General features: G+C 28.7%; 3 long non-coding RNA genes across 3 annotated transcripts; all 3 read right to left on the bottom strand.

The window, feature by feature from the left end:
- Nucleotides 1-3,210: 3,210 nt before the first annotated feature.
- Nucleotides 3,211-3,746, bottom strand: LOC136976738 (uncharacterized). The gene is made up of 4 exons (XR_010880975.1): nucleotides 3,708-3,746; nucleotides 3,569-3,637; nucleotides 3,415-3,504; nucleotides 3,211-3,342 (listed from the first exon to the last, which is right to left on the bottom strand). It is a non-coding gene; the product is annotated as an uncharacterized lncRNA (long non-coding RNA).
- A 4,746-nt stretch (nucleotides 3,747-8,492) lies between these two features.
- On the bottom strand, nucleotides 8,493-9,028 carry LOC136976739 (uncharacterized). The gene is made up of 4 exons (XR_010880976.1): nucleotides 8,990-9,028; nucleotides 8,851-8,919; nucleotides 8,697-8,786; nucleotides 8,493-8,624 (listed from the first exon to the last, which is right to left on the bottom strand). It is a non-coding gene; the product is annotated as an uncharacterized lncRNA (long non-coding RNA).
- A 4,746-nt stretch (nucleotides 9,029-13,774) lies between these two features.
- LOC136976743 (uncharacterized) lies at nucleotides 13,775-14,315 on the bottom strand. The gene is made up of 4 exons (XR_010880978.1): nucleotides 14,272-14,315; nucleotides 14,133-14,201; nucleotides 13,979-14,068; nucleotides 13,775-13,906 (listed from the first exon to the last, which is right to left on the bottom strand). It is a non-coding gene; the product is annotated as an uncharacterized lncRNA (long non-coding RNA).
- Nucleotides 14,316-17,613: the final 3,298 nt, after the last annotated feature.

Genomic DNA, 17,613 nt, shown 5'->3' on the forward strand with positions numbered 1-17,613 from the left:
GTGTAATTTTCTTGTGTTAGAAGAATTTTAAGAAAATTACTAATTAATAAATATTTTTGTTGTTTTCAAAAGTTTTATTTTTAAGTTGATGAATTTAATTTGAAATCTTTCAAAATTAAATCCTTACGAAAATTTTAGTATTATTTTAAATATCAAACATATGAACTGTTAAAAATTTTCAAACTCTTTTCATAAATAAAAACTTATATAAAATAAATATATATATATATATATACTGCAAAAAGCTTATACTCTGTAAAAAGCCCATATTTCGCCGAGTGTATAAAATTGAAGATGTTACTTGTATTATAGCGATTTTATACGGTCGTAGTGCATTTGACAGGTTTTCGACTGACAAAATGATTTCATAGAGTTTATTGGATTATGTTCTTGCGCCTGGCATCTAAATATAAAAAACTAATTAAAACAGAAAGATTTTAAAACACGTTTAGTCAAAAAAACCATCAAATATTACTGGCTGGATTGAACATAGTAATTTACAAAATTTATTAAATTATTTCACAACGTATAACGAATTATTTTGATTTAATGATGGACAGAAAAAAAATCTGTTTAAAAATTGTAACTTCAATTATTTAGACATGAAACTTTTTGGGTGTCCAATATCAGATAATATTAAAAAGAATTGTTATTACCACAAATCTTTTAAAAAGTAGCTCTAAAATCGCGACTCATTTCACTTTCTAAGATGTTAACTACACATAGCAAGGAAAAGCTGTTAACTGACATAACAAAAAAATTCTGTGAATGGTTGTGTGTGTGTTCAGGCTTGTATCTATTTCGTGTAATATATCACGATGAGTTAAATATTAGTGAAAAACAAAATTTGGCAAAATGATGCCTTATATATGAAAGACATGGATGCTGTTAACTTTTCGTGGCGAAAGATCGAGAGGGTGGGAGATAGATGGGGTGATGTGTCTGGAGAGGCGTTGGACTTAATGTTAATAACAAATAAAATGTTTATTTACACTTTTTTTCTTAAACTCCCCTACGTTGAAAATTAAGCTTTTTGCCGTTTAATAGTAATTTAAAATATCAGAGATATCACAATAAATACCTTTTACAACAGATGGCGCCACACACAATTATATTATTGATTTTTTAAAATAAAATCTGATAACACCTGGGAAAATGACGTAACTCGCGTTGCTAGAATTTTTAATAGAAAATAATATAAGATTAAAAAATAATATATTACAATTAGAAATAAAGTTGTATTTAGTAAGGATTGAAAGCTTTGCCATATCCGTATTATACTCATAATAAAAAACAAAGAAAATTTCTGTAATTTTTAACTGATCGCACAGTTAATAGTTAAATTATTACCTCCTACATTTAATTCTAAGAAAAAATTACAAATTTTTGATAATTATTATTGTATTTGTTGGCTAGGTCGCAACAATGTATAAGCAGATGTAACGGCTCTGTTGTGTAAAGAACACGCACACATTCATTATAACAGTTTTTTAAATTCGATAATATTTGTTTTCTAAAAAACAAAATAATTTTATTATGTTTAAAATTACATTCTGTGTCTCAAAAAAAAATGTATATCGAATCTTTATATTATAGGCCTACACTTACTAGACTGAAAATAAAAATGAATAGATTCCTTTACTTTGCTCCGCTGTCTAAGTACAGTAGAGACTCGTAAATCGGAACCCCGGTAATCGGAATCGCCGGTAATCGGCACGATTTTCAGTCGGACTGAAAATGTCGTGCTGAATCGAACGTTTTTGATACTAAATTTACTTGTAAAGTATAATTTTCATGTTTCTATATTCTTCAATATATTTATTTTGTTTGTACAAAATGCAGAAAAAATTTTTAACGACACGATAGCCTCGATTATTATTATAAAAATTTTCGTTAGGCTTAAAATGGACGAAAATTCATCACGAAGCGACACGCAACGGAGAAAAATTTGAACATCAGACAGGTTAATATATTTTTTCGTACATAATCCGTAATCAAAACAAATCCCTAATCTAAACAACCGCAGTTACCAATTGATTCCGATTTTCGGTTCACTACTGTACTTCTAATGGTTATCTGCCCCTATATCGGTACCCTATTATTAATCGGAACGTAATTTTAGGCAAGAGAAATATCATCCACTCCGTCATGCTATTAGAAACAGATGAGTCATGAAACCAAATACACGTTTTCAATTTATTTATGAGGAAATAATTACATAATTTAAATTCTATTTACTACACTGAAAAAAGGTGTTCCTGTCAACATTTCGAATACAAAAAGGATATCATTTTGCTGTCACTGCGACTCACGAGCATAATTCATTTCACTCTTGAAACGTATCGTAAATAAAATTTTCTGAATAAAGACATGCTTTTCCATTTCTTTTTATTTTAATATAAGCATTTTGTTAAGGCGTAAACCGATCTATTCCAGAAACGTTGTCATTTGATAATAAAAATTACATAATTTCATACGAAGAGCGTACATTAACTACAAAATTATTAAAGTCCCACAAGTAAACGACTGAACAAAATAAGTAAATATTGGAAAGTGACTTATTACATACCCAGCCTGTTTAATTATCACTATATATTCTCTGTTTTGTATGTCATCTGATTGATAAGGGCCAATAAAGCCAAAACGCATTTTGGTTAAGTTAATTAACTAAGCTGTGTGTGATGAGCCTATTCATCAGTAATCAGTCACACAGTACATTTTTGTAATTAAATAATACAGGCAAAATTCTTTTTAATATAGGAGAAGGTGAGTTAGCGCCTGTCCAACAGCTTGTCACAAATGTTTCGGTTTTAACTAATTTGTGTACCACCTAAACACGTTTCTAATAAAATTTTTCACAGAACTAGTGTCGTGAAAATTCTCAGCTGTTCCGTCTATATACGAAAAATATTAGATCTGTTGTATGGTCCCTGTTACAATATTTCTTTACAGAATGTTTTAGAATTAATGATTGATAAAGTAAATAATTAAGGTAGTTTTAAATTTCATTTTCTACATTACTCATTAAGTGTACATTCTTTTTTTGTGTTCATACATATAAGAAGTGTTTCTAGCTATTCAATATTACAAATGTTTTATATTCGTTTACGTATGTAAAAATATAAAAATCAGCAGTATCTCGATAAGCTGCAGATTGTTTTCTCAGTTCAGATCAACGAATATTCGTTCATTTTATGTAGTCACCTTGAAACGTTCACCATACAGTGATGAGTTCTGAATATTACTTGCATTCAGCAAAGTTGATGAAGTGCATTTCGTACTTTCGTTCTTCTGTGCCAATTCGATGAGTGCAGAAAGAATTGAGTAAAGACTACTCATCATCTAAAAGGAAGAACAGGAATGAAGATAAAATCCACAATAATAAATTGAAATGATTATTTAATGAAAACTTACTTTAATCGGGAAATCGCGTTTGACTCGAAAAAATCCACCCACCGAAATTCCGATGGGTGTTTTCCCGAATCTCTTCATGAAATTCAGCATCTGTTCGAAAAAGTATATAATTTTAGTATAAAATTTATCGATAAAAATAGAACATTCAATTTACCTTCAATTTAAAAACCAAAGAGAATCTGCACGGGGAAAATTTATTAATCTCGTTGAAATTTCCATAAATCTGAAATATATATATTATACATTATACATTATATATTAATTTGGTGGTGCAAGTATTAAATAAATCTTACCGAGGATGTAAATCTGGATAATCCGAATGAAATTATCATCATTACGAAAATTAAATTTATGATAGTAACATATGCAGCCAGTTTAATCTGTGCTTGTAAGTCATAGAACAATGAAATGGTTATCAAGATACTAAATCCATATAAATTACTGCCGTAAAGAACAGGAAAATACATTTCGAGTTGGTTATTGACGTTTCGAACGTCTTCCATTAATTCTGTATGTTCTTCAATTATGTATACGATTAGATCTTTGATGTGTCTTCTTTCATTAAGAACTACATCGAGTTTGCTCGACAATGTGTTAAATCCATTAAACAATACGAGGAAATAATTATAAAGAAGGAATAATATGCAAGCAGTTTGTCCTACTAAAATAAATAATGATAATGCATAATCTATATTGCAAAAAAGGAATTCCATTCCAGTTGCTTTTTCCATGGCAAAACATAGAGAAAAGTCAAGAACAAAGTAAAACGTGACTTGCAATAAACCTACGCCTGCAAAGAAAACTGCAAATTGAAATTCCATAAAGGTAATTAACGTTTCATCGACTTCATAGCAAGATTTACTAATAGGAAGATGTAAACGAATTCGTTTAAGAAAAGAGAACTGAAAAGTCCAGAATACGATCGTACCAATAAGAAAAAACTGCATGATGTATTTGAAATCTACGAATAAATTAAACACGTCTCCGCATACGAATTTATCACAAAATATCGTGGAGACTAATGCTAGACTATTCAAGATAAGAAAAAATTCGAGAAAATTTGAATAAAATTGAAAAAATCGAACATTCCAAGAATTCTTATGGTGACCGAATGTTAACATATTTAACCCGAGAATTCGAAATGCTGCATTTAAGGAATAAAGAAGTATTTTAATCTCATTACTTGCGTTCTCCATGATTTTAATTTATAAATATTTTATTATTTTTCCTTGATTAACCTTTCGGCTTTGTGGTCAATAACAGAATCAATATTTTGAAATTGAAAAAGTCAAACCTTTCAGCGTCGATTTCTGACGAAGACATAAAAATTGTCCGTTGTTCGCAAGTGGCCGTTAATTATAGGAAATTATTCGGAAAAAATGCATACAGACTTTGAAAAAATAACTAAAAAAAGGCTGTTTGAAGGTTCAGCTATAATTTAGTAAAATATTTTACATACGTCACATCTTAGGTAAAGAACGATGATAATCTGTTACTTTCTATGATAATCTGACCATTTAGTTGTAACAATATTCTGAAAATTTAGCTTAATATCAATGTAATTACTAAACACTTTATATTTATGAAATGGTGATGCTTAAAACACTTATTTTGAGAAAGTAATTAGGACAAATTTCAGTATAGCCTATGATTAAAATATTGTAGAACTTCCCTACCTGCGATAAACAATCTTATTTGTCTTAATTGCATCTTACTGTGAATCTTACTGTAAATGTGTGTTGTATAACATGGGAAGAATGTGTTGTTATAATCAATACATTGACTTGTCTTAAATAGAAAATTTTAGACATAGCAAGAATGCGATTATTCAATCAATATATTGACTGTTGTGTGATATATGATCTGTTGTGTAATTTTCTTGTGTTAGAAGAATTTTAAGAAAATTACTAATTAATAAATATTTTTGTTGTTTTCAAAAGTTTTATTTTTAAGTTGATGAATTTAATTTGAAATCTTTCAAAATTAAATCCTTACGAAAATTTTAGTATTATTTTAAATATCAAACATATGAACTGTTAAAAATTTTCAAACTCTTTTCATAAATAAAAACTTATATAAAATAAATATATATATATATATATACTGCAAAAAGCTTATACTCTGTAAAAAGCCCATATTTCGCCGAGTGTATAAAATTGAAGATGTTACTTGTATTATAGCGATTTTATACGGTCGTAGTGCATTTGACAGGTTTTCGACTGACAAAATGATTTCATAGAGTTTATTGGATTATGTTCTTGCGCCTGGCATCTAAATATAAAAAACTAATTAAAACAGAAAGATTTTAAAACACGTTTAGTCAAAAAAACCATCAAATATTACTGGCTGGATTGAACATAGTAATTTACAAAATTTATTAAATTATTTCACAACGTATAACGAATTATTTTGATTTAATGATGGACAGAAAAAAAATCTGTTTAAAAATTGTAACTTCAATTATTTAGACATGAAACTTTTTGGGTGTCCAATATCAGATAATATTAAAAAGAATTGTTATTACCACAAATCTTTTAAAAAGTAGCTCTAAAATCGCGACTCATTTCACTTTCTAAGATGTTAACTACACATAGCAAGGAAAAGCTGTTAACTGACATAACAAAAAAATTCTGTGAATGGTTGTGTGTGTGTTCAGGCTTGTATCTATTTCGTGTAATATATCACGATGAGTTAAATATTAGTGAAAAACAAAATTTGGCAAAATGATGCCTTATATATGAAAGACATGGATGCTGTTAACTTTTCGTGGCGAAAGATCGAGAGGGTGGGAGATAGATGGGGTGATGTGTCTGGAGAGGCGTTGGACTTAATGTTAATAACAAATAAAATGTTTATTTACACTTTTTTTCTTAAACTCCCCTACGTTGAAAATTAAGCTTTTTGCCGTTTAATAGTAATTTAAAATATCAGAGATATCACAATAAATACCTTTTACAACAGATGGCGCCACACACAATTATATTATTGATTTTTTAAAATAAAATCTGATAACACCTGGGAAAATGACGTAACTCGCGTTGCTAGAATTTTTAATAGAAAATAATATAAGATTAAAAAATAATATATTACAATTAGAAATAAAGTTGTATTTAGTAAGGATTGAAAGCTTTGCCATATCCGTATTATACTCATAATAAAAAACAAAGAAAATTTCTGTAATTTTTAACTGATCGCACAGTTAATAGTTAAATTATTACCTCCTACATTTAATTCTAAGAAAAAATTACAAATTTTTGATAATTATTATTGTATTTGTTGGCTAGGTCGCAACAATGTATAAGCAGATGTAACGGCTCTGTTGTGTAAAGAACACGCACACATTCATTATAACAGTTTTTTAAATTCGATAATATTTGTTTTCTAAAAAACAAAATAATTTTATTATGTTTAAAATTACATTCTGTGTCTCAAAAAAAAATGTATATCGAATCTTTATATTATAGGCCTACACTTACTAGACTGAAAATAAAAATGAATAGATTCCTTTACTTTGCTCCGCTGTCTAAGTACAGTAGAGACTCGTAAATCGGAACCCCGGTAATCGGAATCGCCGGTAATCGGCACGATTTTCAGTCGGACTGAAAATGTCGTGCTGAATCGAACGTTTTTGATACTAAATTTACTTGTAAAGTATAATTTTCATGTTTCTATATTCTTCAATATATTTATTTTGTTTGTACAAAATGCAGAAAAAATTTTTAACGACACGATAGCCTCGATTATTATTATAAAAATTTTCGTTAGGCTTAAAATGGACGAAAATTCATCACGAAGCGACACGCAACGGAGAAAAATTTGAACATCAGACAGGTTAATATATTTTTTCGTACATAATCCGTAATCAAAACAAATCCCTAATCTAAACAACCGCAGTTACCAATTGATTCCGATTTTCGGTTCACTACTGTACTTCTAATGGTTATCTGCCCCTATATCGGTACCCTATTATTAATCGGAACGTAATTTTAGGCAAGAGAAATATCATCCACTCCGTCATGCTATTAGAAACAGATGAGTCATGAAACCAAATACACGTTTTCAATTTATTTATGAGGAAATAATTACATAATTTAAATTCTATTTACTACACTGAAAAAAGGTGTTCCTGTCAACATTTCGAATACAAAAAGGATATCATTTTGCTGTCACTGCGACTCACGAGCATAATTCATTTCACTCTTGAAACGTATCGTAAATAAAATTTTCTGAATAAAGACATGCTTTTCCATTTCTTTTTATTTTAATATAAGCATTTTGTTAAGGCGTAAACCGATCTATTCCAGAAACGTTGTCATTTGATAATAAAAATTACATAATTTCATACGAAGAGCGTACATTAACTACAAAATTATTAAAGTCCCACAAGTAAACGACTGAACAAAATAAGTAAATATTGGAAAGTGACTTATTACATACCCAGCCTGTTTAATTATCACTATATATTCTCTGTTTTGTATGTCATCTGATTGATAAGGGCCAATAAAGCCAAAACGCATTTTGGTTAAGTTAATTAACTAAGCTGTGTGTGATGAGCCTATTCATCAGTAATCAGTCACACAGTACATTTTTGTAATTAAATAATACAGGCAAAATTCTTTTTAATATAGGAGAAGGTGAGTTAGCGCCTGTCCAACAGCTTGTCACAAATGTTTCGGTTTTAACTAATTTGTGTACCACCTAAACACGTTTCTAATAAAATTTTTCACAGAACTAGTGTCGTGAAAATTCTCAGCTGTTCCGTCTATATACGAAAAATATTAGATCTGTTGTATGGTCCCTGTTACAATATTTCTTTACAGAATGTTTTAGAATTAATGATTGATAAAGTAAATAATTAAGGTAGTTTTAAATTTCATTTTCTACATTACTCATTAAGTGTACATTCTTTTTTTGTGTTCATACATATAAGAAGTGTTTCTAGCTATTCAATATTACAAATGTTTTATATTCGTTTACGTATGTAAAAATATAAAAATCAGCAGTATCTCGATAAGCTGCAGATTGTTTTCTCAGTTCAGATCAACGAATATTCGTTCATTTTATGTAGTCACCTTGAAACGTTCACCATACAGTGATGAGTTCTGAATATTACTTGCATTCAGCAAAGTTGATGAAGTGCATTTCGTACTTTCGTTCTTCTGTGCCAATTCGATGAGTGCAGAAAGAATTGAGTAAAGACTACTCATCATCTAAAAGGAAGAACAGGAATGAAGATAAAATCCACAATAATAAATTGAAATGATTATTTAATGAAAACTTACTTTAATCGGGAAATCGCGTTTGACTCGAAAAAATCCACCCACCGAAATTCCGATGGGTGTTTTCCCGAATCTCTTCATGAAATTCAGCATCTGTTCGAAAAAGTATATAATTTTAGTATAAAATTTATCGATAAAAATAGAACATTCAATTTACCTTCAATTTAAAAACCAAAGAGAATCTGCACGGGGAAAATTTATTAATCTCGTTGAAATTTCCATAAATCTGAAATATATATATTATACATTATACATTATATATTAATTTGGTGGTGCAAGTATTAAATAAATCTTACCGAGGATGTAAATCTGGATAATCCGAATGAAATTATCATCATTACGAAAATTAAATTTATGATAGTAACATATGCAGCCAGTTTAATCTGTGCTTGTAAGTCATAGAACAATGAAATGGTTATCAAGATACTAAATCCATATAAATTACTGCCGTAAAGAACAGGAAAATACATTTCGAGTTGGTTATTGACGTTTCGAACGTCTTCCATTAATTCTGTATGTTCTTCAATTATGTATACGATTAGATCTTTGATGTGTCTTCTTTCATTAAGAACTACATCGAGTTTGCTCGACAATGTGTTAAATCCATTAAACAATACGAGGAAATAATTATAAAGAAGGAATAATATGCAAGCAGTTTGTCCTACTAAAATAAATAATGATAATGCATAATCTATATTGCAAAAAAGGAATTCCATTCCAGTTGCTTTTTCCATGGCAAAACATAGAGAAAAGTCAAGAACAAAGTAAAACGTGACTTGCAATAAACCTACGCCTGCAAAGAAAACTGCAAATTGAAATTCCATAAAGGTAATTAACGTTTCATCGACTTCATAGCAAGATTTACTAATAGGAAGATGTAAACGAATTCGTTTAAGAAAAGAGAACTGAAAAGTCCAGAATACGATCGTACCAATAAGAAAAAACTGCATGATGTATTTGAAATCTACGAATAAATTAAACACGTCTCCGCATACGAATTTATCACAAAATATCGTGGAGACTAATGCTAGACTATTCAAGATAAGAAAAAATTCGAGAAAATTTGAATAAAATTGAAAAAATCGAACATTCCAAGAATTCTTATGGTGACCGAATGTTAACATATTTAACCCGAGAATTCGAAATGCTGCATTTAAGGAATAAAGAAGTATTTTAATCTCATTACTTGCGTTCTCCATGATTTTAATTTATAAATATTTTATTATTTTTCCTTGATTAACCTTTCGGCTTTGTGGTCAATAACAGAATCAATATTTTGAAATTGAAAAAGTCAAACCTTTCAGCGTCGATTTCTGACGAAGACATAAAAATTGTCCGTTGTTCGCAAGTGGCCGTTAATTATAGGAAATTATTCGGAAAAAATGCATACAGACTTTGAAAAAATAACTAAAAAAAGGCTGTTTGAAGGTTCAGCTATAATTTAGTAAAATATTTTACATACGTCACATCTTAGGTAAAGAACGATGATAATCTGTTACTTTCTATGATAATCTGACCATTTAGTTGTAACAATATTCTGAAAATTTAGCTTAATATCAATGTAATTACTAAACACTTTATATTTATGAAATGGTGATGCTTAAAACACTTATTTTGAGAAAGTAATTAGGACAAATTTCAGTATAGCCTATGATTAAAATATTGTAGAACTTCCCTACCTGCGATAAACAATCTTATTTGTCTTAATTGCATCTTACTGTGAATCTTACTGTAAATGTGTGTTGTATAACATGGGAAGAATGTGTTGTTATAATCAATACATTGACTTGTCTTAAATAGAAAATTTTAGACATAGCAAGAATGCGATTATTCAATCAATATATTGACTGTTGTGTGATATATGATCTGTTGTGTAATTTTCTTGTGTTAGAAGAATTTTAAGAAAATTACTAATTAATAAATATTTTTGTTGTTTTCAAAAGTTTTATTTTTAAGTTGATGAATTTAATTTGAAATCTTTCAAAATTAAATCCTTACGAAAATTTTAGTATTATTTTAAATATCAAACATATGAACTGTTAAAAATTTTCAAACTCTTTTCATAAATAAAAACTTATATAAAATAAATATATATATATATATATACTGCAAAAAGCTTATACTCTGTAAAAAGCCCATATTTCGCCGAGTGTATAAAATTGAAGATGTTACTTGTATTATAGCGATTTTATACGGTCGTAGTGCATTTGACAGGTTTTCGACTGACAAAATGATTTCATAGAGTTTATTGGATTATGTTCTTGCGCCTGGCATCTAAATATAAAAAACTAATTAAAACAGAAAGATTTTAAAACACGTTTAGTCAAAAAAACCATCAAATATTACTGGCTGGATTGAACATAGTAATTTACAAAATTTATTAAATTATTTCACAACGTATAACGAATTATTTTGATTTAATGATGGACAGAAAAAAAATCTGTTTAAAAATTGTAACTTCAATTATTTAGACATGAAACTTTTTGGGTGTCCAATATCAGATAATATTAAAAAGAATTGTTATTACCACAAATCTTTTAAAAAGTAGCTCTAAAATCGCGACTCATTTCACTTTCTAAGATGTTAACTACACATAGCAAGGAAAAGCTGTTAACTGACATAACAAAAAAATTCTGTGAATGGTTGTGTGTGTGTTCAGGCTTGTATCTATTTCGTGTAATATATCACGATGAGTTAAATATTAGTGAAAAACAAAATTTGGCAAAATGATGCCTTATATATGAAAGACATGGATGCTGTTAACTTTTCGTGGCGAAAGATCGAGAGGGTGGGAGATAGATGGGGTGATGTGTCTGGAGAGGCGTTGGACTTAATGTTAATAACAAATAAAATGTTTATTTACACTTTTTTTCTTAAACTCCCCTACGTTGAAAATTAAGCTTTTTGCCGTTTAATAGTAATTTAAAATATCAGAGATATCACAATAAATACCTTTTACAACAGATGGCGCCACACACAATTATATTATTGATTTTTTAAAATAAAATCTGATAACACCTGGGAAAATGACGTAACTCGCGTTGCTAGAATTTTTAATAGAAAATAATATAAGATTAAAAAATAATATATTACAATTAGAAATAAAGTTGTATTTAGTAAGGATTGAAAGCTTTGCCATATCCGTATTATACTCATAATAAAAAACAAAGAAAATTTCTGTAATTTTTAACTGATCGCACAGTTAATAGTTAAATTATTACCTCCTACATTTAATTCTAAGAAAAAATTACAAATTTTTGATAATTATTATTGTATTTGTTGGCTAGGTCGCAACAATGTATAAGCAGATGTAACGGCTCTGTTGTGTAAAGAACACGCACACATTCATTATAACAGTTTTTTAAATTCGATAATATTTGTTTTCTAAAAAACAAAATAATTTTATTATGTTTAAAATTACATTCTGTGTCTCAAAAAAAAATGTATATCGAATCTTTATATTATAGGCCTACACTTACTAGACTGAAAATAAAAATGAATAGATTCCTTTACTTTGCTCCGCTGTCTAAGTACAGTAGAGACTCGTAAATCGGAACCCCGGTAATCGGAATCGCCGGTAATCGGCACGATTTTCAGTCGGACTGAAAATGTCGTGCTGAATCGAACGTTTTTGATACTAAATTTACTTGTAAAGTATAATTTTCATGTTTCTATATTCTTCAATATATTTATTTTGTTTGTACAAAATGCAGAAAAAATTTTTAACGACACGATAGCCTCGATTATTATTATAAAAATTTTCGTTAGGCTTAAAATGGACGAAAATTCATCACGAAGCGACACGCAACGGAGAAAAATTTGAACATCAGACAGGTTAATATATTTTTTCGTACATAATCCGTAATCAAAACAAATCCCTAATCTAAACAACCGCAGTTACCAATTGATTCCGATTTTCGGTTCACTACTGTACTTCTAATGGTTATCTGCCCCTATATCGGTACCCTATTATTAATCGGAACGTAATTTTAGGCAAGAGAAATATCATCCACTCCGTCATGCTATTAGAAACAGATGAGTCATGAAACCAAATACACGTTTTCAATTTATTTATGAGGAAATAATTACATAATTTAAATTCTATTTACTACACTGAAAAAAGGTGTTCCTGTCAACATTTCGAATACAAAAAGGATATCATTTTGCTGTCACTGCGACTCACGAGCATAATTCATTTCACTCTTGAAACGTATCGTAAATAAAATTTTCTGAATAAAGACATGCTTTTCCATTTCTTTTTATTTTAATATAAGCATTTTGTTAAGGCGTAAACCGATCTATTCCAGAAACGTTGTCATTTGATAATAAAAATTACATAATTTCATACGAAGAGCGTACATTAACTACAAAATTATTAAAGTCCCACAAGTAAACGACTGAACAAAATAAGTAAATATTGGAAAGTGACTTATTACATACCCAGCCTGTTTAATTATCACTATATATTCTCTGTTTTGTATGTCATCTGATTGATAAGGGCCAATAAAGCCAAAACGCATTTTGGTTAAGTTAATTAACTAAGCTGTGTGTGATGAGCCTATTCATCAGTAATCAGTCACACAGTACATTTTTGTAATTAAATAATACAGGCAAAATTCTTTTTAATATAGGAGAAGGTGAGTTAGCGCCTGTCCAACAGCTTGTCACAAATGTTTCGGTTTTAACTAATTTGTGTACCACCTAAACACGTTTCTAATAAAATTTTTCACAGAACTAGTGTCGTGAAAATTCTCAGCTGTTCCGTCTATATACGAAAAATATTAGATCTGTTGTATGGTCCCTGTTACAATATTTCTTTACAGAATGTTTTAGAATTAATGATTGATAAAGTAAATAATTAAGGTAGTTTTAAATTTCATTTTCTACATTACTCATTAAGTGTACATTCTTTTTTTGTGTTCATACATATAAGAAGTGTTTCTAGCTATTCAATATTACAAATGTTTTATACTCGTTTACGTATGTAAAAATATAAAAATCAGCAGTATCTCGATAAGCTGCAGATTGTTTTCTCAGTTCAGATCAACGAATATTCGTTCATTTTATGTAGTCACCTTGAAACGTTCACCATACAGTGATGAGTTCTGAATATTACTTGCATTCAGCAAAGTTGATGAAGTGCATTTCGTACTTTCGTTCTTCTGTGCCAATTCGATGAGTGCAGAAAGAATTGAGTAAAGACTACTCATCATCTAAAAGGAAGAACAGGAATGAAGATAAAATCCACAATAATAAATTGAAATGATTATTTAATGAAAACTTACTTTAATCGGGAAATCGCGTTTGACTCGAAAAAATCCACCCACCGAAATTCCGATGGGTGTTTTCCCGAATCTCTTCATGAAATTCAGCATCTGTTCGAAAAAGTATATAATTTTAGTATAAAATTTATCGATAAAAATAGAACATTCAATTTACCTTCAATTTAAAAACCAAAGAGAATCTGCACGGGGAAAATTTATTAATCTCGTTGAAATTTCCATAAATCTGAAATATATATATTATACATTATACATTATATATTAATTTGGTGGTGCAAGTATTAAATAAATCTTACCGAGGATGTAAATCTGGATAATCCGAATGAAATTATCATCATTACGAAAATTAAATTTATGATAGTAACATATGCAGCCAGTTTAATCTGTGCTTGTAAGTCATAGAACAATGAAATGGTTATCAAGATACTAAATCCATATAAATTACTGCCGTAAAGAACAGGAAAATACATTTCGAGTTGGTTATTGACGTTTCGAACGTCTTCCATTAATTCTGTATGTTCTTCAATTATGTATACGATTAGATCTTTGATGTGTCTTCTTTCATTAAGAACTACATCGAGTTTGCTCGACAATGTGTTAAATCCATTAAACAATACGAGGAAATAATTATAAAGAAGGAATAATATGCAAGCAGTTTGTCCTACTAAAATAAATAATGATAATGCATAATCTATATTGCAAAAAAGGAATTCCATTCCAGTTGCTTTTTCCATGGCAAAACATAGAGAAAAGTCAAGAACAAAGTAAAACGTGACTTGCAATAAACCTACGCCTGCAAAGAAAACTGCAAATTGAAATTCCATAAAGGTAATTAACGTTTCATCGACTTCATAGCAAGATTTACTAATAGGAAGATGTAAACGAATTCGTTTAAGAAAAGAGAACTGAAAAGTCCAGAATACGATCGTACCAATAAGAAAAAACTGCATGATGTATTTGAAATCTACGAATAAATTGAACACGTCTCCGCACACGAATTTATCAGAAAATATCGTGGAGACTAACGCTAGAGTATTCAGAATAAGTAAAACTTCGAGAAAATTTGAATAAAATTTAAAATATCGAATATTCCATGAATTCTGATGGTGATTACTTGTTAATATGTTTAACCCGAAAATTCGAAATGCTGCATTTAAGGAATAAATAAGTATTTTAATCTCATTACTTGCGTTTTCCATGAGTTTAATTTATAAATATTTTATTATTTATCTTTGTTCAATCTTTCGGCTCTGTGGTCAATAATAGAATTAATATTCCGAAATTGAAAAATTCAAACCTTTCAGCGTCGGTTTCTGACGAAGACATGAAAATTGTTCGTTGTTCGGAGGTGGCCGTTGATTATAGGAAATTATTCGGACAAAAATGCATACAGACTTTGAAAAAATGGCTTAAAAAAGGCCGTTATTGAAAGTTCAGCCATAATTTAGTGACATATTTCACTTACTTTAAATCTTTGGTAAAGAAAGATTATACATTCCAAATTTGACTATTTAGTTTTATATAATATTTTGAAAATTTAGTTTAATATTCATTGAAACAAATGATGATGGTTAAAACACCGATTTTGTGAATGTAATGTGCAGTAATTTCAGTATAGCCTATGATTATAATATTGTAGAACTTTCCTACCTCTGCGAAATAGAACAAAATCCTGCTTTAAATAAAAATAAATTTTACGAAAATTAATTTTAAGCATAAAAAACTTATCACATTGTAAAAATTGATAAAATAAATGAAATATTTTTTGAATATTTAACAACATTTAAATTTAGGAACATAAATCCAAACATAATTTTAATACGTTAAATTTTTATTTGAGATAAAATTTTCCAGTATTCAAAATTTAGAATATCTAATGTAATCTTACGCTGTCTAACAGTGGCCAAGTGAATAAAATCATTGAACCGTAAGCGTTGCTCGCGGTTTCTTGCCTGAGCTAGTTTTGTCCACGTGGAGTTTACACTGATCTAACATCTAAACAAAGAACGGTTCTTTCCATTGTCACTACAAGGCAATTATTTCCCTGTTGGCAGTTGTCCGTGTGTGGTTGAGTTGTCTATTTTACCAATCCACTCTACTCAAGCTCAACTTTGATAGCATGCACATTTTGCATTTAAAAAAATATTTTCTAAGTCATTAATGGCATACTTCATGTAATAAATATCGAAAATTGTTTGGAATGTTAGTAATTTTATTATAATAACACACTTTTCTATGTGATCTAATTTGTCTTAATTGCATCCTACTCTAAATGTGTGTTATATTACCTAGAAAGAATGTGTAATTATAATCATTATATAGCTTCGTCTAATTCAAGAAAATTATAGACATAGGAAGGATGCAATTATTTAGTCAATATATTGACTATACATCTGTTTTGTAACTTCCGTTTTCTAGTACAGATGTACAGTCAACGTATTGAATAAATAATCGCATCCTTGCTATGTCTATAATTTTGTTATGTAGAGCAATATATTGATTATAACAACACATTATTCCTGTTATATAACACGTATTTAGAGTAGGATGCAATTAAGACAAATTAGATTGTTTATCCCACCATATTTTAGTGTTCAGAACAAATGTAATTTTCACATAAATGTTTTATTATAATAACACAATTTTATATCATATCAAACAAGTATGTATCCTCATACATTACTAAGGATAATTAATTTTCGATATCCATTACATGAAGTATGCCATTAATAACTTAATGCACTTACAAAATATTTTGTTAAATGGAAAAAGTGCGTCGCTTTTCCTGTTAAATATTTTGTACTAAATACTTTTAATTCCTTAGTTAATTGTACTATCAGAGAGTACCCGAAAATTTAAATCTTCTTGTACTGTGATAGTACTGTACAAATAAATAAGATTGAAAAATTCTGAGTTTATGTTTTAAAACGCAGTAATTTATTTAATTTTTATAATACTTTTACTGTATAGGGGGAAAATATCACCTGAAGAAAAATTCCATGTTTCCAAAATAATTTTCGCAAAAATTATCTTTAAAGATTCCTATTCTTTATTATTTTAATATGACATTTCTTACTGTGCGAATAGATATTATCATTTTGAATTTCGAAAACTTCTAAACAATATAATCAATATATTATACAATTTATATATTAACTTGATCACGCGAACATAAAATAAATGAAAATGTTTATCGATTAAAAGTTTCGAAGTAATTTAGGCAACAGAAAGGTATGTAAAAATGTTTTACTTTCTCAAATGCTGCATGTTTATTTTTCATTACTACATGCTAAAAATTCAGGAATAACCCACTATTATGCATTTTTAAATTTTCAAAAATATATAAGTATTTAAATTTATTATATTAAATGGGCTTTAAAATAAACTTCAAATTTTTATCATCATACAAGTGTTGTAGGATACCTTTTACGTTCTACCCGTTTGTGTCCTCAAACTGATTTCTTTCTTGATTAATCTATAGAAAATTTTAGAATGTTAATTTACATGCAACATTAAAAAAACAATAACAGCCAATTAAATATTCAGAATATTTGAAACTTTTAAACGACATTTCTTCACTCAATAAGCCAATGAACTTTACCAAAGGCGCATAATTATTTGAGAAAAATCTTGGAATT

The sequence above is a fragment of the Centruroides vittatus genome, unplaced genomic scaffold, assembly GCF_030686945.1.
Source record: "Centruroides vittatus isolate TY-2023 unplaced genomic scaffold, ASM3068694v2 contig_420, whole genome shotgun sequence".
NCBI lineage: Eukaryota > Metazoa > Arthropoda > Arachnida > Scorpiones > Buthidae > Centruroides > Centruroides vittatus.